Source organism: Lygodium microphyllum, chromosome 13, assembly GCF_053477565.2.
Source record: "Lygodium microphyllum isolate KBCC chromosome 13, Lygodium_microphyllum_v1.1.10, whole genome shotgun sequence".
Lineage (NCBI taxonomy): Eukaryota > Viridiplantae > Streptophyta > Polypodiopsida > Schizaeales > Lygodiaceae > Lygodium > Lygodium microphyllum.
This window is the reverse complement of record NC_141147.1, coordinates 114,692,929-114,713,784: the sequence shown is the minus strand read 5'-3', so window position 1 is coordinate 114,713,784 and position 20,856 is coordinate 114,692,929.

Below are 20,856 nucleotides of genomic sequence, written 5' to 3'. Positions count from 1 at the left end.
AATTTTGCATCGCCCTAAACCCACGGAAGTGTGTTTTTGGAGTACCTTATGGGCTATTGTTGGGTCATGTGGTCAGTTCGGTAGGAATTGCGACAGACCCCGAGAAGGTCAAAGTTATAGTTGCCATGGGTCCACCACGCACTCCGAAAGAAGTTCATAGCTTTCTGTCTTCGGTTGGTTACTACCGTAGATTCATTAACGCCTTAGCAGAAAGAACGTTGCCGCTTACAAATTTATTGTCCTTTAGCTGTTCGTTTGAATGGGGTGACCCTTGTGAGGTAGCATTTGAGGATGTGAAACAAGAGCTAGCAAGAACGCCCGTTTTAAAAGCACCTAAAAGAGGTGAGGTGTTCTATATATTCTCAGCAGCCACCATGTATAGTATCAGCTGCTGTTTAGCCCAAATTTGGGAAGAGAAGTGGTACCACCCGATTGCTTTTGCTAGTCGGAAGCTGGGGGTATCCGACATCAATTACACTTACATGGAGAAATTATGTCTAGCGATGGTCTTTGGGACCAAGAAGTTCAGGCATTACACTCTCTATGAGAAAGTCGTGCTTTATACGAAGGCGGAGGGACTTCGACTATTGATGAATAAGTTACAGCCGCCTGATCGTCTAGCAAAGTGGTTAATCACTTTGCAGGAATTTGATTATGAAATCAAGAGTAAGCCACCAAGGTTGCAAGGCATCGTGGAATGTCTAGTGGACTTTGGGGAGCCGAAAGAATCTGTGGCTGAAGGTAGTGACATGGAGATGATATTTAAAATAGATACGGCATTTATTCCCTCCTGGTATGCTGCAATAACACATTATTTATCAATGGGAGAGGCGGGATCCGAGTTATCTAAGGCTGAGAAAAGGAAAATTAAGCAGCAAGCGTTAAAGTTTGCCTTGATCGCAGGTACATTATATCGACAAGGGGTTGATGATATCTATCGCTGGTGTGTGATGCCTGACGAGGTGCCATTCATTTTGGAGGAGTGCCATGATTCTGCTTGCGGTGGCCATTTTGCTGGACGGCTTACAGCACAGAAGGCTTTAAGAGCAGGTTATTGGTGGCCTGCCATCTTCCAGGATGCGTTTGCGTATGTTAAGAGATGCGATATTTGCCAACGGCATGATAGTCGAGAGAATAGGAAACGACCACTCACCCCTATTATGGCGATACTTCCATTTGAGAAGTGGGGAATAGACTTTGTGGGTCCTATTACTCCGTCATCGACTACGCAAAAGAGGTACATCATTGTCGCAACTGATTACTTCACAAAGTGGTCAGAAGCACGTGCAACAAGGAAAGATGATGCTAAAGAAACTGCTAGTTTCCTTTTAGAGCAGATAATATGCCGGTTTGGTCCGCTGAAAGAATTAGTGTCGGACCGCGGAACTCATTTCCTGAATAAGGTGATCAAAGGTTTGACAGAGTTGTGGAACATCAAGCATAACAAGACAACCCCATATAATCCGCAAGCCAAAGAGGGCAAGTCGAAAGCACCAACAAGCAGCTTGTAGGCATCCTGTCCAAAATTGTGTCGGAAAAGAAATGGGATTGGGATAAAAAGTTATACGTGGCAGTGTGGGCTTATAATATGACTTTCAAACGAGCCACTGGGCATACCCCCGTTCAAGTTAGTATATGGGGAGGAGTGTGTCTTGCCTTTAGAAATTGAGCAGTCGACTATTCGGTTTGCCATCAATCATTCTTTGAGTGATGAAGACGCACTTTTTGAGCGCTTGACGACACTGGCACATTTAGATGAGCTTAAGTTGCAGAGCTTATTGCACCAAGAAGTGGCGAAGCGCCGAATGAAGAAGCTACACGACCTCAAAGCCAAGAAATACACCTTCCAGAAAGGACAGCTTGTTCTGTATTATGACGCACGACGAGAATTATTTCCAAGCAAATTAGAACCCAAATGGGATGGGCCTTATAAGATCGTTAGGATAGGAAAGAATAAATCTACAGTGTTGTTAGCTGACCTTGAAGGGATAGAATTTAAAAATAAGGTTAATCTTAATAAGATTAAACCTTATTACTTCTGATTGCACTAATGCTATGACTGCCTTGCAGGTCTAGGCAAGATCGATCAAACATCTGCAAGGAAATCGTGATAGAGGTTGATGGGTCGTCTGATCCCTTATTTAGAACACCCATATTTAGAACAGAGGTATCATCAGGGGAAGCTCATTTGGTGGAGCAAAGGATATAAGGTGATTGAGCAAGAAGGCGGGACATTTATTTGGGAAATCAAGGTCTTCTGCCATCACTGCCTACAAATTTTGACGAGCATCCCTGTTGAATTCAATGATGATGGAGGGATGGAGCCTACAGTCCACCCGTTGAATATGCTGAATTTCGATTATCATAATTACGAGTAGAGTTCAGGATGGCGGGATATGTAAACCCTTTATGGACGTACACCTTGTACTTTGATGGGGCGTCCAGGAGTCCATGCAAAAAAGGAAGTGTAGGAGTTGTCATCCGAGACCCCCGACGACGCATTGTCATGAAGTTAGCTGCTTATCTCGGGGCGAATTTTACCAATAATATGGCAGAATACAAAGCCCTGATTATGGGTTTGAATATTGCCAAGAAGGGTGGTATCCGCCAGTTGTTGGTGAAAGGGGACTCTCAGTTGGTTTTAAATCAACTCAATGGGACGTACATGGTGCGGAACCCGATCCTTTGTATGTACCATCACACTGCCATAGCCCTGCTAGACGATTTCGATAGAGTGTCTTTTCAGCTCATTCCACGGAATTGGAATCAGTTTGCCGATTCATTGGCTAATCTTGCGTATGAAGAGGACCTCTTCTTTAATTGTGGCCCTTGTCCCGATATATCTATTGATGGTGAGACAGGACCTGGTCGTTTGTGGGGTATGCTTTCTGAACATGCCCTCTTTGGCAGACGATGGTTGATTTGGGTGATGCAGAGGGTAAGCGAGACTCATCTACCTTTATTATCGGGGACCCATAGACTGATTCGACGACATGTGATGCGAACACCTCTTGCGATATACGCAGGAGGGATAGGTCATAATTTAATGCACCTAGTTTAGGGCTATGCGCCTTTGTTCCCCTGGGAATAGTATGCTTTGATGTCTATCATGGTTGTTTCCAGGTGGATGTTCTGCATAGTATTGTTTGATTTCATTAGGCCAAGAGGGCCGATTCAGTTTTGTAGCAAAGTCATGTCTGATTTCATTAGGCCAAGAGGGCCATTTCCCTGTCTAGTGCGGGTGCGTTTAATTGGGTTTTTGTTTAGTGTTGTGCTGGACAGGTTTCGCGGTTCGTGGAATTTTGTGGAGCCTGGAGGAGCCTTTGCTGCGATGGAAGCTTCTTGTGGCCAATCCAGGTGATACCTCTCCTTTACGAGTACCTTTCTTTCCTGTTATATGTGTATTTGTACTTGTTGAGGGGATATTTTTTTAGGGACCGGCAACCAAGGCATGAAGTCCCAGGTTTAGGTTGAGTATGTTTGAGGGAGGTCGGAGTAGTCATTGCCTCCTGTAAAGACATTGTTAGACATTGAAAGACCTGTTTTAGAAGGCAGTCCTAGTGGCTCTGTTCTGCTAGCCTGCTCGGCAGCCGTCCTAGGAGTTCTTGTTAGTAGTGAGGCAGTTAGAGAAGCCTGCCAGAAGATAATAATGATGATACTAAGACATCCTGAATATCTTAAAAGATGAATATAAATGCGAAGGTGTGTAAAAAGGGGTTCTAACCCCTATCAAAAGAGGAAAAAAAAATGAAATGAAAATATATAATCCGTTGCTCATTGCCTTGCGAGGGCTTGGTAGGTTCTTGGGTGCCGAGACAGGTCCTGAGGCCGATGCCCTGTTCTCCTTGGGTCACTACGCTCAGCTCCCTCCTTTTTGCATGCCCAAGTATGTTCATCCAATAAAAATCCTAAAAGAAGACATGTACTGAAAGAAAATATTCTTTGCTCAGGCTATAGGAGTCCTCGCCTTGTAGGAGCTCCTAGTTGTGTTGTCTTTAGTTGGTCAGTAGTTCAGACTACCACTTAGGGCAACATCTTTGGCAGTTCTTTTTAGTTTGGCTGTGTTGGAGCAGCTGGTTAGCGACTCACTTCAGATCTTCTATTAGATGATGCTAGGCCTATTCCTTGTGGATATCATGCCTTGGTTCTGTCCAGGGGTAGGGGGAGCATTGTGCTGAGTTTTATTCTATAATTATTTTGTATCAGTTTGATGCTTCTTTGGTTGTTTATGTGCAGATATGTTCGTGGATTCGACGGGCTGTGTCGCCCTATCCCGTGGTCGCCAATGAGAGCGGAATTTTGGTGCGGGAAAGTGCTTAAAAATAGCAAAAAATTATGAATATCAATGGAAAAATATTCACTGTCAAAGGCGGCGGCTCGATCTAGGACGATTTTAAGCGCCAAAGTGCTTTAAAGGTGCCCGAGCGACACTTGTTGATTTTTCATAATTTTTCAGACAGTTGTGCGGGTTGACACGAGCTACTGGCCAATGCGGGATGCTAAGCCGAACGCCCAGGATTTTTCAGAGCTCGATTCCGAGTTCGGACGGGGAAATGGCCAAGAAACCGGTCAAGATGCGAAGGGGTGGACAAAATTTGGCCAAATTGGGCAAGTGACCCTTGGGAGCCCAAATTTAAATGTAACATGAAACTTTGGGGAGGCATGATGCATGAAATCGTGGGGAGAAGAACACGCCAGACTGCGCCGAAAAATGCACTAGGGAGAGGAGGAGGCAATCTTCAGCCTGCACACAACCCCCCCATTTGACAATGGCCCTTGCCTACCCTCTGTATCCTGACTCTATCGCCGCCCTTCGCCCGTCGAATGATGCCCTCTTTGGAGAATTCTGATTTCAGTCTTTCTCTCTCCTCCCTCTCTCTCTTCTAAAGGCAAGTTCATGTGGGAAGAAGAAGGAAGAAGAAAGAATGATGGAGGCTTGTCCGGCATGGATCGGATTGCTATACGGGCTGGAAATGGTGATTTGTGATGTTGCTGGACATGAAGTGCTGCTGTTTTCTAAATCTACAGCCATGGACACAAAACCCGAAACACGCAAATACGTGGTAATTTAAAATTTTCAAAGGAAATTTGAGTTTTTATGGCTTTTGATGGATGAAATGGTGTTCATGTGGGATAATAATCATTCATGATACTGTTTTCTATGAGTTCTTGCTGGTCATGATCAAAAAATCAGAAAAATATGCATTTTATGGTTCAAAATAATATGCTAAAACACGTAAAACATGAAAAACAAGGAAAAATGAGGGTTTTTGGCATAAAAATGGAAAAATGGATAGGAACATCAACTAAACTTTCATTTCTCTACAAGAAGGAACTAAGGGCCATAGCCCATAACCTGTTTTGAATTTTCAGCAATTAAATAATGCAGGAAAATAAGGGAAAATAGGGAAAAAACCATGAAAAATAGGGGAAAAATGCATTTTGGGTTCCGAAAAATAAGGATAAATAAGAACAATGTTTGTGAATGTTTGTGGGGACTGAAGCATGAGGATTTGCCTCAATTCAACCCCGCCTTCTTGTTCTAGTGTGTCTTTTTTCTAGTTTTTTCACATAAAATGATGTCAAAATACCCTATAAACCTATCCAACGATGCAATATTTAAACGGAGAAGGGTAGAGAAGTTGAAATATGTCTAAATGCCATGTGAAGTGATGGGAAATTTGCTGATTTCTATGCATAGCATTTAGGATGGATGATAATTAAAATTAAGAGCTTAGTAGTACGAGGATCACCTCGGTGCTAAGCCCATGCAACGAAGCACGAACGGTAGTTGGAAACCATTAAAAGAATGTTTTTGCACTTGTGCACAATACTGTTTTGCTAAATGTTTGAGCACTAGGCAACCACCAAATGCATAGAGCATGAAAAGAACTTAAAAGTATCAGTGATCAGCTCCTGGACATGCATTGCAATTGGTTTATGAGGACATGACGTACGTTGAGAGGCAGTGAGATACCCATGCTGTAGGCTAGTCGTGGGATCATAAAGGGGAAATCAAGTAAGGACAATGGTACATTCCTGGATACGCTTATTTGGTACCTTGAGCGACGTTTGTGCGAAATGTCTAAATGTTGAGCGACGCATCGAGGGGCCAATCCCCAAGGTGTAGGAGGGTCGCAGAGGGTTGATGACATTCCGCCGTAGGAGGAACCCCATGTGTATATGATTCGAGCCTTTTGGCTATGTGAAAGGGACTCCCTCTGAGGAGTAATATTGGGTTAGGATCAGTTGGACTACAACGTATTACAAACGCAATGTTTAGGAAGGCAGGGATTTTGATAGACGCTCCTGGCCGCGAGGCCGAGGGGGTTGTCTTGTGCATAGTGACGAGGTCCGGCTAGTGCATGAGCCAGTGCCGACCCGTTTTTAGGTCCATCAGATACATGTGGGATAGAACCCACTGCCAAAACATGGTCAACTGAGGACCCAGATACAACAAGAGGATAGAGGCTGCCAGACTTGGCGCCTCTAGCAAGAACAAGTTTGCCACGAGTAATCTTCCAGGAAGAATCCCCAAAACATACATGAAATCCTGCATCATCCAGCTGTCCTGCAGACATAAGACTGCGCGTAAGCACAGATACATGACGTACATCCCTAAGCAAAAATGAACTGCTAGTGGAAAACTGCAACTGAATATCACCCATGCCCACAATGTCAAGAGACCTGTCGTCTCCAAGTCTGACTGAACCAGATATAGTGCGGTAAGAGTGGAACCACTCACGGTAAGGCGTCACATGGAAGGATGCTCCGGAATCCAATAACCAGCACTGTGCATACATACTAGATGTCTCAGTCAAGTGTGAAGCATCAGAAGAACTAGCTACAAGTATAAACTCATCACCACCATCGGACTCCCCAGTCTGCGTGACATTAATTTCCTCAATCTTGACGCTGGACTTCGCAGGTACTATGCTGCGATCAGAGGACTTCTCCTGCACTTTATCTTTCCCCTTATCCTTGCACTTCTCATTGCGCAACTCATGACACTGTGGTCTAATATGGCCCTTTTTCCCACAATGATGACAAGTGACATTTGCATTGCGCCCACGCGACTTACTACGCGACTTGCCACGAGATTTAGACCGACCCTTCTGCGAGTCACGACCACGGTTATTACCACGGTCATACCTGTCATTCCTGCCTCTAACTGTGAAAGCATGACTACCACGAGAGGCATCCAAGTTTTTGCGATTCACCTCTTCTTGAAGAAGAGCACTCTCAACATCTGCCAATTTTAGAGTAGCACTAGAGGCACATAGGGCAGTGCGGAATACATCCCATGACTCATTCAGAGTCCCAAGCAAGAAAAGAGGAATTACTTCCTCTCCAAAGGTGATATCCTGCGAAGTCAGGTTCTTCAGTATAGCAGGGAACTGGCTCAAGTGAGCAGACATAGTCGCATTATTCTTCATGCGCAGATCCATAAGCTGCTTCAACCAGTACATCTGACTCGCCGGACTTTTCTTATCATAAATATTCTTGATCTTATTCCATAGATCCCATGCACTCTGTGCTTCCTCAAATACATTATAATGTACCTGTTCAGTGAGAGACAATACAATCGTGGACTTGCATAGCTCATCAAGTTCAAGCCAGTCGTCATTGTCCATAGTTTCAAGCTGCTCCCCACTCAACCGAAGTGGCTTAATCTGAGATTTCTGCACCAAGACCTGCCAAATTTGACTTCCAATAAGAGTAGTTGGTACCATCCAACTTTGTAATGTTAAAGATGGTACTATCATGCGAAGATGACGCCATTATGCAGGCTGGAAATGCCCAAACAGTCCAAAATTGCTTGCTATTTTACTGCAGAAACTGCCCAAAAATGACCAAAACGGGGTCCAAAGGGCGAGAAAAGTGTGCCAAAAGTTGCTTCCCACTTAGTACTAGGTGCGGTACACCAAATCAGGATATTTTAGCATGAAAATTACACCTCAGTCCACCAATAACTGCTTGCTGTAATAAATTGCAGGTATGTAGTCTAGAGAGCAAACTGTCCCAAAATAGGATCCAATGTCAAGCAAACAATGCTAGGTCCAAAGCCGGCATGAAACGGACATAAGCAAGGCCAATGACAGTGAAAAGAACATGAGCTCAACACCGAAGCATGTCAAAATAACATCTGCCAGTGAAAGGCACACCCCCAGACACTCTAGGCGAAGTGTTCCTGTAACTGCGAAAACCTGACACAAATAGGTGTCTGCTCAAAGAGAAAGATCCAAATATGAGACTCAGCTCATAAGCATCCTGTGAACCAAGAGTACATCAATGCATATCCATAAAGAGCGGAGTACGATCCCAAAGTCTCAATGCATATGTAGCTGCTCAAGACATAAACTGCTCCAAATACATGTAAGTGCTCCAATAGCATGCAACTGTCAAAGGTCAAGCAAGCATGTAAAATGCTCCCACTGGCACAAAAGGCGTACAAAGCGAGCTTAGAAGCTCAAACAACCCAAGAGAAAGCACCAGTGATAAGTGACCCTATCAATGCATCAAGCACATCCAAGAGAGCATGACATACATGAAGCGCCGGTCGTATTAACCATGAAGCAATACATAGCCCAAATAAGCTCTCGATCAACTCAATGACATCCAAATAGCAACCAAGATCAGTGATCAAGTAAGCCGGGAATGCTCAAATACATCCAAATCCAAGCTCCAAATGTCGGTATGGCATACACGAACCAAATAGCATATGTCACAAACCAAAGCATGTAATGCAAAAGCCTAACTGTCAAGCAGAGACATGAGGCATAGGCGGTCCATGAGCATGCCAAGTCGGTCCAAATGCCAGTGAAGACGGAGCTAATGCAAAGCTCAAAAGCATCCCATAATCTCATACATCATGCCAAAGCTCAAAGCATACATCCGGTATCGGTAGGTAAGTGCCAAAGCCTGTAAAGTACCTTCAGCCCACTGTTATTCCAGCATGTATTTACTGTTCTAAACAGTAGATTTCAGCCCCGAATTCAAGCCAAAATCATGGTCAAACCAAATGCATACATCCCCAATACATCCGGGTAGGAAGTAGACCGCATACGGGCATCAAATAAGGTAACCGGAGTAGAGTATAAGCATCAAATGCCAATGCCAAGTGTGGCTGCCTTGTTTCCAGCACTGTATAACAGTAAATAAGAGTCCCAAATCAGCCAATATTTCAAGCCAAAATCATGGCATAATCATGTGCATACATTTCCAAGGCACTAGGCATCATGTAGACCGCATATGGGCATCAAATAGCACAACCGGAATGGAGTATAAGCAACAAATGCTAATGCCAATGGTGTTGCCCTGTTTTCAGCCTGTTATGACAGTTTATGACAGTCCCAAATCTGAAGAAATCAGCCCCGAATGATCAAGACCAATGCCCAAAGCTTGAATGACATCAAACATGAAGTCTATAGCCCTCTTGATCAAGGTAGAGAGCAAGAAGCAATGGCCAAGTGTGGAGCTGAAGTAGAGGAGTGCTCACAGCCTGGAAAAAAATGATGCAATCTGCCCTGTTGGTGCTAAACTTGCTGCTACTCCACATGGGCTGAAAAGGGGGTAATGGGGGGACTCAAGAAGGGCCTATCAAAGGCCTATGACAAGCCTCTTTGAGCCTTGATAGGTGTAAGGCACAATATGAGGGGAATAAGCTTCAAGGGTTTGAAGCCATGGCTGCCCTTGCTGTTTGCAACCTGTAGACTGAAATAAAACCCTGAAAGAATGATCAAATACCTCAGTATCAATGCCTTGAAGGTGTCTCAATAGGCTGGGAAGGTGCTCGGGAAGCCGGGGAGTGACAGGAGCTTGGGGAGATCGGATATGGCTGCCGGGATGGAGACCCAATGCGTGAAGCAAGTCAATGCGAAGGTCGGGAAGCACCGAGTCGAGCTCGAGCAAGAGAATGCCAAGCTCTGATACCAGTTGAAAGGTGAGAAGGATCGAAGCTTGCACGCGAGCTATGGCGGGAGAGCAAGAGCAAGAAAGAGAGAGACAAGAAATGGGAACTCCAACAGTCACAATGTGTGACAGGGCCTTCCTTTATTCAAACTGTCACTAAAAAAATAAAGAATAAAGTGACGTGACGGGCGCCCGCCACCTGCAGTGTGTAGTGGCGGGTACTGTCAGTGTAGTAATACATGGGGCGGCACGGCGGAGGCGCCTTTACCCCCAACATTTTTATCGTACTTCATTTTCAGAATTAAGCTATCTACAAGAGCTTAAAGTACTCTTCAAGAGCTTCGTTTTGATATGTGGTACATCTCATTTGGACACTTCTATCAAAAGTTATGGCAGATTTGGTCCAGCAGGGACTGTTTATTCAGCAAGCTGTCTACTTTCTTTTGGAACTATTTGTTGAAGATTCTATGGCTCCATTTGCTTCTGAAGTACTTCAAATCATGTATATAGTTGGGTCCTCTTTCCGTTCTTCAAATTCAGTCCTTGTAATGCTAATTCTTCATTCATTTCCCATTTGTAAAGCTGTAAAACACAGTAGTACTCTATTCTATCCATCTCTTCTTTAGCTCTTTCTAGGTTTGTTTTTTGAGGACAAAAACTTTTGGGAAGGGATGGATTGTAAGAAGTTGGGAATAGTTAGAATGTTAATAATATGCCATGACACACAGACATTAGTATATAAGGAGAGAAGTTGTAATTTTTCATATCTTTTGACAAATCAATACATTTACAATCTTTCTCTCCCTTCTTGCTCTCAGCTTCCATGGCTTCTTCATCTTTCCTGTCTTTCTCTCTCTAAATCTAGTCTTTCTCTCTCCCTGTCACTCTTATTCTCTCTCTTCTTGCAGTCTTTCTCTCTCCTCTTTCTCTCTCCCTGGTTCTCTCTCTGACAGATTCCAAAAGGTTCAAGGTTTCCAATGATTTGATATTCAATACCTCTTCGAAGGAAATGGCAAGAATGAACATATGATCTAATGATCACTCCTTGATCACTACTACGACAATAGTAATATAGATAACAAAGACGAGGATGATCAGGACGCAACAGTAAGTTTAATTCTTCTGCCATAGCTAAGGCTTGCTACAAAAATCTATTAGATTTTATCTATAATTCCAATTTCCTATTGTACAAGAACTTCCTTGCAACCAACATGTTCTTGCCAAGCTGTGAAGACCATTCGGCAAAGACAACAACTATGAACACTGTATCTGCATTAAATTGATATAAATCTTTAATAGTAATGTGTCATATATATATCATTTATTTAAAAATATAGAAATATCTAGCATAATATTATGGGTTATCAGTTAGAAATATTAGAACAAAAGCATGATGTTCATGCGAGAAAAATATTGCCAAAAGAAATAATCCATTTATTTAGTCCCCAAAAAGTATAATGATAACATGACTAATATAGAACTGCAGTGAGCCATAGGATATGCCCACAATAGGGAAAAGCCTTTGTAAATATCACTCAGTATGAGCTACATATAATGAAGAAAAAAAGTGTATATAAAAGTAAGGTATATATAATAAAGAGAAAAGGTGTGTTTGGAGCACAAGGCCAAGAAAGAAAAGTGCACTTGAAGAATCCAAGCTCTTATAGTTAAGCACTATCAGAAAGCTCATTTGGATACAATGTATCATCAAACAAACTCTGCAACATAATCAAAGATAAATCTCAATAATGAATACATTATAAAAACTAAAATTTTGCTACACTACCAACTCGGGTAAGTTACTCATGAATATATGTGTGCATCATGTGGGTTCAAGGTAAGGTATTTTTAAAATATCATTTTTATACATTTTATACATACAAAAGGATGTAATATAAAGGGGTTGTTTACAAATTGAATAGAAAACAGTTATGTTTTATTTAGAAAAAAATTATAGTTAAGGATATTTATAAATAGGCCTTGAACGCACGTGATGTAGAGGATATACATATAGTAGCTTCCCCGAGACTATCAAAGGAGACATGACATAGTGACTTGGGGAGTTGACTATGCATATATCCTCTATATCACATGCATTCAAAGCCTATTTATAAATAGCATTATCTATGAATTTTCTCTAAATAAGAAAAAACTATTTTCTATTCAATTTATTAATAATCCATTTATATGATACCCTTTTATATATTTTAAAAAATATAAAAATAACATTTTAAAACTCCTTTATTTTGAACCCATATGATATACACATATATTCTTGAGTGACCTGTCGAGTATATTGGACCATGATATGCATAGAGCTTACTGATTGTGAGTTCACTCGTGTAAGAAGCTAGAAAGAAGAGATGTTTAGTGTAAAAATAATAATAATACCTTGTCACACTGACATAGGTATAAAAGAGAGAGACATGTAAAATTTCACATCTTTTTGGAACATTAATATATTACTATCTCTTACCTCACCTCCTTGTTCATAGCTTCTATGGCTTCTCTTCTTTTTGTGTCTTCCACTCTCCTTTTCTAGTCTTTCTCTCTTTTCATCACTCTCCTTTTCTCTCTTGTGCACCTCATCTTCTCTCTCCTCTTTCTTTCTCTCTAGTCCTCTCCTTTGACAAGTGGTATCAGAGCATTGGTCTTTCATCTATTTTTCTCCTCTTTTTCTTCATATTCAGTCCTAATTTTTATCATAAAAACCAATTTCAAATAAGTACTACAGGTACAAGACATGGATAGTGACTTGTAGGACATCTACAATTGGAAGAAGACTAGATCTGGAGATATTTGAAGAAGGGACAGATATTGCAGTGGATGGAAAAAATAGCAGATCATCATCAAACTTTCATGTAAATTTTGGAGGTATTTGATAAAATAAGTATTGACTAGACTAGGAGAAGACTTAAACTCAGTTACTTTTTAGAGTAGAGCTTTCTTCACCTTCTCTTTCAAGATTTTGGTTGAAGCTTTCATGGTGGCTGCCAAGAAATGCAATCCTGCTCTCCAGTGATCTTTTCTTCCTGTCTAACCATGGGACAATGATTCTTCATCCCTTGAGCATCAGATAGAGCACCATAGAGTCACAAGTGATGAAGCATAGGTACCATGGTATAACCCAAAATATACACAAAAATTTGTGCTGATTTTTTGCTCTCAGTCCACAATCTATAGCATGCAACAATCATTTGTCTATAGATTCCTTAACAATTGAACCATTACTTGGCATTGTATTTAGTAGGAACAAGCCTTGAAAGTCACTCATCTTCATCTCTTCTCTCTAAAACCCTAATACACAACAGGGCAACCATAGCTTCAGACAGGGAAGCTTGCATTTCTCTACTCTTTGGCCCTTCCCAACCTTCAAACCTTGGAGTAGGATAGACTTCAAGATTGAAGGCATTGCAATTATTTCAACATATGGAGATTCTTGAAGCTCATACTGAAGGATTATTTTGGGGCTTTTCTTCAAGAAGCTTGAATCTTCAACATTCAAGTGTTCAAGCAAGCTTGGAGCATTGATTCTTCATGGATTCAATCATATTTGAGCTTATATGGGCTGATCATATAGAATCTTCAAGATTTATGATGGATTTATGGTGGATTATTAGAGGTCTCTTTTAATATCTGGATTGAAGCTGGCATCAATCATCTTCTTCAAGCTTGATCAATGTATTCTACTTGCTCAATCTATAAAATCTCTCAATAATCCACTTGCTTGAGCTTTTCCACTTATTGATGAGAGATTATTGGTCAATTAATTCTATGAATTGATCTATAGATTAGAGATTAGTAGTCTTATCATTAATCAGAGCCTATTAAATTGAATTTCTACATTCATTTCAAACTTATTTTATCATGGATATTATTTACAATGTTTTGATTCAGAACCTTGATTTGATTGGATAATTTTCTTTACCCAAGATTGAACTATTGTAAAGGGTAAGTACTAGCACTCATTGAGTCACTAAATTGCATTGGTAAGACCCTCAACCACCAACCACTTAGTTTTTCATTTTGAATTTTTATTGATGAATCATGCATATCATGGAAAACTAAATGAAAATTTTAGTAATACATATCATATTGATTGATTAGAGTAGCATCTCATTGCCATGTTGATATTCCCACCATTGAGGAAAAATGTGGATGTCAAGGGAGATAGTGCGACAATAGAGAGGTGACCCTCCCCCACTATTAAAGATCCCAAAAGGGTGCAAAAAATCAAATTGGGGAAAACTTTACCCATCTCCTAGTTATTTAGAGCCCGCGTAAGGTGTAAGGAGCCGATCTTGCCGTTTTATCACTTAGATAGGTACAATGAGTGGAGAATTGATTATTGAAGCACTCTCAAAGACTCAAGTATCTTGAAGATCAAAATAGGGGGAAACACTACAAGGAAATAGGAGTATAGCGACGGGCATTTCGGACACAAATTAGCAGTGTGGAAAATGCAATGCTACTTTGAGAAAAAAAAAACAGGGTGGAACCCGAGCATGGCATTTTGCCACAAAGAGTGGTGCGCAGATTGGACGATGTATGCTCGCGTAGTGAATGCCGGAAGGTCCCCAAGAACAATGAACTCTACTTTTTGCACAAGTTACAAGGTAAAAAGCATGAACGACAAGAGCAAGAGACCAATTGGGTGCAATCTCCCCCTATGCCTTGTGTGAGCGCTTCACAAAGCATGTATTTTATGTATATTTCATCTTCATGCTCAATAATAGCCCAATTTACAAAAATATAACAAGCTTTTAGCTTTTGAGTTTGCTTTTGCAAAAATAGAAATAAAGCTAATGGACGGTGCCCAAAGAGTCTCGTACGCCCAATACAATGTCCAAATAGAAATAACATAACCGTGCGCCCATGCGCATACAAAATAATAATAAATAATCGATGCCTCAATAAATAGGCATGACAAAATATAGGCATGGCGCCTATCAGAATATAATCCATAAATCGAATACTCGCTATCTTCCAATGCTTTCCTTCGCCACTGCTGCTATCTCTACACATCAATTGAAGCATTCACAATCGTTAGTAAAATAATACAATTAAACCGACAAAAGTGAATACCTAGCAGTCGTCAGCTACATAAATAAATCAATTGGTTAGAAATAAATCCTAACCTTAATTTATTACGAGTGCGCACTCTAAACTCATAAACGTTTATTAATTTAATATGCATTTTGCGGAATCACCCACTATGGAATCACCCATGTACACACTAAATTAATGAAACACCTGAAAAGGACAGGCATCCCCATCAACTTCTCACACAAAGAATCCACTTTGTGTATGAGCCCCGGTCATCAAAGTTTACATAATTCACCGTAAAACCTCACAGAATCCACCGTGAAATATGCCTCCTGGCATCATACCCCCGGGGTGGGATAGCAATTGACCTCAATTGCTATTAGCTCAATGTGGAGCTAACAGAGTGGGGAAAGCATTTAAGTCTCTAGCGTGCATCCATTGTGCTTCCTCTACAGGATGGTTCTTAAATTTAACTAGATATCTAGAATACCTTCGGCCAGTTCTAGTGGTCAAAAATTCAGTGTCTATGATAGCTTCTGGTTCAAGTATTTCAGTCTCTTCCTCTAATAAAGGTGGGTTTTCATAAACAGGGTGCACAGGTAATTGGCCTCTAAATGGTCTCAATAAACTAAGTGAAATGTGTTGTGAATTTTTCAATGAGGTGGTAATTCTAACTTGAATGCATTATCATTAATTTTATGAATGATCCTAAATGGTCCATAGAATCTAGGAGCTAATTTGACAATTGGATGTCTATCTACACTTTGCAGTCTACGTTTTTCTATTCTCAGCCAAACATAATCATCAAATTTGAAATTCATTGCTTGTCTTTTATTGTTGGCTTGTTTGGTATATGATTGCTGGGCTTTAGCAATCATATCTTTAACCTCATTAAAAATAGTATTATGCATACTAGCAATATCATCAGCACTTTGAATTCTATTTGACAAAGATGCAACATGTGTAGATAATCTATATCCATAAATCACTTCAAACTGTGCTTTCTTTGTAGATGTGTGTGGTGTATTGTTATATGCAAACTGTAATAAATGCAAATGTGTGTCCCATGTCTGTGGTTTAGAAATAGTATATGCACGTAAAAGATCTAGAATGGTGCTGTTAGTGGCTTCTGTTTGTCCATTAGTTTCTAGATGAAATGCAGATGAGAAATTAATTTTTGTGCCTAGGTTAGTAAACAGAGTAATCCAAAAGTTATTACAAAATCTAGAATCACGATCTGAAATAATAACTTTTGGCAATCCATGGTTAGTAAAGACAGTTTTCAAAAACAATTGTGCTGCTTGTGATGCTATTAACGTTTTCTTACATGGAATGAAATATGCTTGTTTACTAAATCTATCTACAACTGTCCAAATCATATCATGGTTAGATTTAGTATTAGGTAAACCAGTAATGAAATCCATAGAAATGTGTTCCCAAGGTTTAGATGGAATAGACAAAGGCATAAGTAATCCATACTGTTTACCATGATGTCTCTTAACTCTTTGACAAATCAAACATTCAGAAACAAAGTTAGATACATCAGCATCCATATGCGGCCAATAAAAATCTTCACTTAATATACGTAAGGTAGATATGATATCTCTATGACCTTGATATGGGGGACAATGAATTTCATTCAAAACAAAAGATCGGAATGGAATTGTAATACACAATCTCTTTTTATAAAACATAAATCCATCATTATATGACAATGAATCAATAGGAATCAAATTATTTTGAACTAATTTATTCCAATCAGCATGAAAAGTAATATCTTGATGATATGTATTTTTCATAGCAATCAAAGAATCAAAAGATATGACAGAAATATAATGAATGGCAGGTCTTCTACTCAATGCATCAGCCACTACATTTTCTTTTCCGAGCTGGTATTGGATGATAGGATGAAAACTTTGAATAAAGGAGGCCCATTTGATATAACGGTCAGAGATTTGAGGTTGGCTAAGTAAATATCTAATACTTTGCTGATCGGTCTTAATCATAAATTTTGAACCCATTAAGTAGTGTTTCCACTGTCTTAATACTTGTACAACTGCTAATAGTTCTTTGTCATATGTGGAATATTTCAGCTCAGAAGGTTTCAGCTTAGAACTAGAATAGGCTATAGGATGATTGTCTTGCATCAGTACAGCTCCTATTCTTGATCCACTAGCATCGGTCACTACTAGAAAGAATGGTCTATTAAAGTCAGGCAACTGTAGAACAAGGGCATGGGTTAATGCATGTTTTAATAAGTCAAAGGATTTCTGTTGATTTTCGGACCAATGATAAACAATTCCTTTCTTCAGAAGTTTGGTTAATGGTAAAGCAAGTAATGAAAAATTACGTACAAACTTCCTATAGAAACTAGCAAGACCAAGGAATGAGTGTAACTCATGCACATTTTTAGGTACATGCCAATTCAATATTGCATCAATTTTCTTAGGATCAACTTTAATTCCATCAGATGATACAATATGACCTAAATACTCAATTTCTGTTTTAAAGAATTCACTCTTTTTAGGATTTGCATACAGTTGATTTTCTTTCAATAATTGAAAAACCAATGACAAATGCTCATAATATTCTTTCTCATTTTGACTAAACACCAAAATATCATCAAAGAAGACAATTACACAATACTGATATTTCAGAAATATACGGTTCATCATTCTTCTAAACGTAGTAGGTGCATTAGTCAATCCAAATGGCATCACTAAAAAATCGTAATGACCAAACTGTGTTCTAAATGCAGTCTTGAATATGTCTGACGTATCTAGTCTCACCTGATGATAACCAGACTTAAGGTCTATTTTACTAAATATAGCAGATCCTTGCAGTTTGTCCATAAGGTCATCAACTCTAGGAATGGGATACCTATTCTTTACAATGATCTTATTTAAAGCTCGATAGTTAATGCACATACGATAGGTATTATTCTTTTTCTTGACTAACAGAACAGGTGCACCGAATGGAGAACTACTAGGTCGAATCAATCCTCTATTTAGTAATTCCTCAACTTGACTTTGGATTTCTTTTTGCTCTATCTGGTTGTGCCTATATGGTGCTTTGCAAGGTGGTTGTGTGCCAGGGATCAAATCTATCTTATGATCTTCTGGACGTGAAGGAGGTAAACTAGGTGGTAGGTCTTCTACAAAACAGTCCTTAAAATATGCAAGAAATTCTTTATGCCTAGGGTGCATATGACTATCTTTTACTTGCAATTCATTCACCCAGATGAGATAAGATTTACTTCTCTTGCGTAATGCACGTTTAGCTTGAGTATGTGAAAGCAGTGGAAACACATTAGATGCATGCATACCATATAATGTGATAGATTTTCCTTGAAAATTAATATTCATTGAGTGTGTGGAATAATCTATATCTGGATTATGCTGGTGACGCCAAGGCATACCTAAAATAATATCACTCGACTGTAATGGAACAACTAAAAATTTTCTTATTTCTGTGTATTGACCAATTTGAATCTCTAAGTCTTGCACTTCCTGTGTACCATTATACCTAGTGCCTAAGAATGCAGCTTTGATGCGGTAATGCGTAGGTACAGTCTGTAACCTCAATTCCTTTACTAATTTTGCTGAAATACAATCATGAGTACTACCATCATCATGCAAAATAGTCTTTTCCTTTCCATGCACCAAACATTTCATAGTCAATAATGAATGTGGAGTAGGCATACCTGGTAAAGTATCTGAAGTAGTAGTAGTGTCGTCCTCATCTTCAGTGAAATCAGGCATATCTTCATGTTCGTCTTCGTCCATTACTCCAAGGTAATTGATATGAGCTGGTGGCTTCTTTGAATGACAATTTGCTGCTAGATGTCCAGGCTGGTGGCATTTATAGCATACTATTGGCTTGGCTTTAGTTACATTGTTTGCAATGGCAGGAAGTCTAGGTACATTAGGATTTGGTTGTGGAATAGGCTTAGGGTTTTGATTGAGATTGGATGGTAATGCATGTGGTTTTGCCCAATTTTTGCGGAAAGATGATGAAGAGAAACGACCTGGATTAAATCTTCTAAAATTGGAATTGAATTGTTTAGATCCATAGTTACCATTGGCTTGGAATTGCTGTGATCGTCTGTCTCTACCTCGTAGCTTATCTTTAGTGTCGTGAGCTAGTGAAATGGCGTCTTCAAGAGTAGCAGGCTTGAACATGTTAACTTCAGCGTAGTAATGTCCAAGGAGTCTAGACATATACCTGCGCTTTTGTGTCATTTCAGGTACGTCTTCAAGCATGCGTAACTGGAGTAATGCATTCCAAAAACGCTCTGTATACTGAGGAATAGGCTCATGATCCCGTTGCTGGAGAAGATCCCATTGGTTGATAGCTTTCTCATGAATTTGTGGTGGAAGGAAATTCTGCATGAACTTCTTCTTGAAATCTTCCCAAGTAGCAGGACAATCTATGCTCTTACGTACTACAGTCCACCAAAGAGATGCTCTGTCTACTAAATGATTAGTGACACACTTGATTTTATCTTTTTCTGCATAGGTTTCTTCATGGAAATAGTCGTCAAACTGACTAATGAATGCTAGAACAGTTTTTCCTTCTCGTATACCATTGAAAGTACGAAATTTGAAACTTCTTTTACTTATCTTTGATTCCTTGCGGATGGTTTGAGCTTCGAGAGTTGCGTCGATGGTACGTCGAATAAGATCTTCAGCTTGAGGTTCTTCTTTGTCCGTAGACGCTCTTTGTAAATTTTCCAGTTGAACTTGCAATGCTTGCCTAGCCCTTCGTTCTTCTTCCAATTGCATCATGATTAAGTCCAGCTTTTGCTCCATCGTAGGCTCAGGTAGGTCGCCTTCAGCCATAAGATCATCCATAAGTGGTTCCGTCATCTTGCAAAACTAAAAAAACATTTCTCACTCAAAATCAAGTTAGCAAGATGAGTGTAGCTCAAGTTCGGGAATACAAGACTTATGTGTTTTTTTTTTTGTATAGCTTTCTCAATCTTCAAAAAATCTGTGATTTATCCTTCTTCGTATGCTGAAAATGCTTCAGCAAACCTACGTATGGGTAGAGTACCTTCCAATGAGCAACTTTGCAGTTCAGAATTTCTGCGCAGGAACAGTCATTCTAGGAGTTTTGAGCACAAGTCAGTTCTGACTCCAGTTGACTAGTCTGACTTGCAGAGTTGCAGATTTATGTGACTTGCAGAGTTGCAGACTTGCAGAACTTATTCGATTTATGGAACTTGCAGAACTTGATCTGAAAATACTTGCTGAACTTGATTGTTTTGGTGTGACCTGGAGTTTGTGACTTGTAGGATTGACTTGTCTTAGAGGACTTGTGTAAGTAAGAAGCTTAAAGCTTCTCAATAGGCGTCGATTTTTGAGGACGAGAGGATGTTAACGGCGCATTTTTCGGCCCTCAGTACAGCCCGCCGTCCTCACGATTCGATTTGTTTTTTATAAAGCTTAAGTTGAATTAACTAAAGCTTTTTAAACTTTGTGGTTTAAGCTTTTTAGCTATGGAAAATATGAAGCTTATCTCTGGTTGTCCATGACTTGATGAAGGAGATGTAGGAGTGGTCCTCCGCCTCTGTAGCCCGGTCCTTCGCGATCCAATAACAGAAATAGGGGTTCTTGATCGCTAGAAGTTTGCCTGTATCGACGGTTTGCGACGAGATTGATCGTAAAGCCCGATCGTTCCAAGAGCTTCGCCTTCACACGAGATGGGTAGCAATTGGAAGCTCTTGATCTTAGCTCCGCTCTGATACCACTGATGCGTAGATCGGACGTTGTATGCTCGCGTAGTGAATGCCGGAAGGTCCCCAAGAACAATGAACTCTACTTTTTGCACAAGTTACAAGGTAAAAAGCATGAACGACAAGAGCAAGAGACCAATTGGGTGCAATCTCCCCCCATG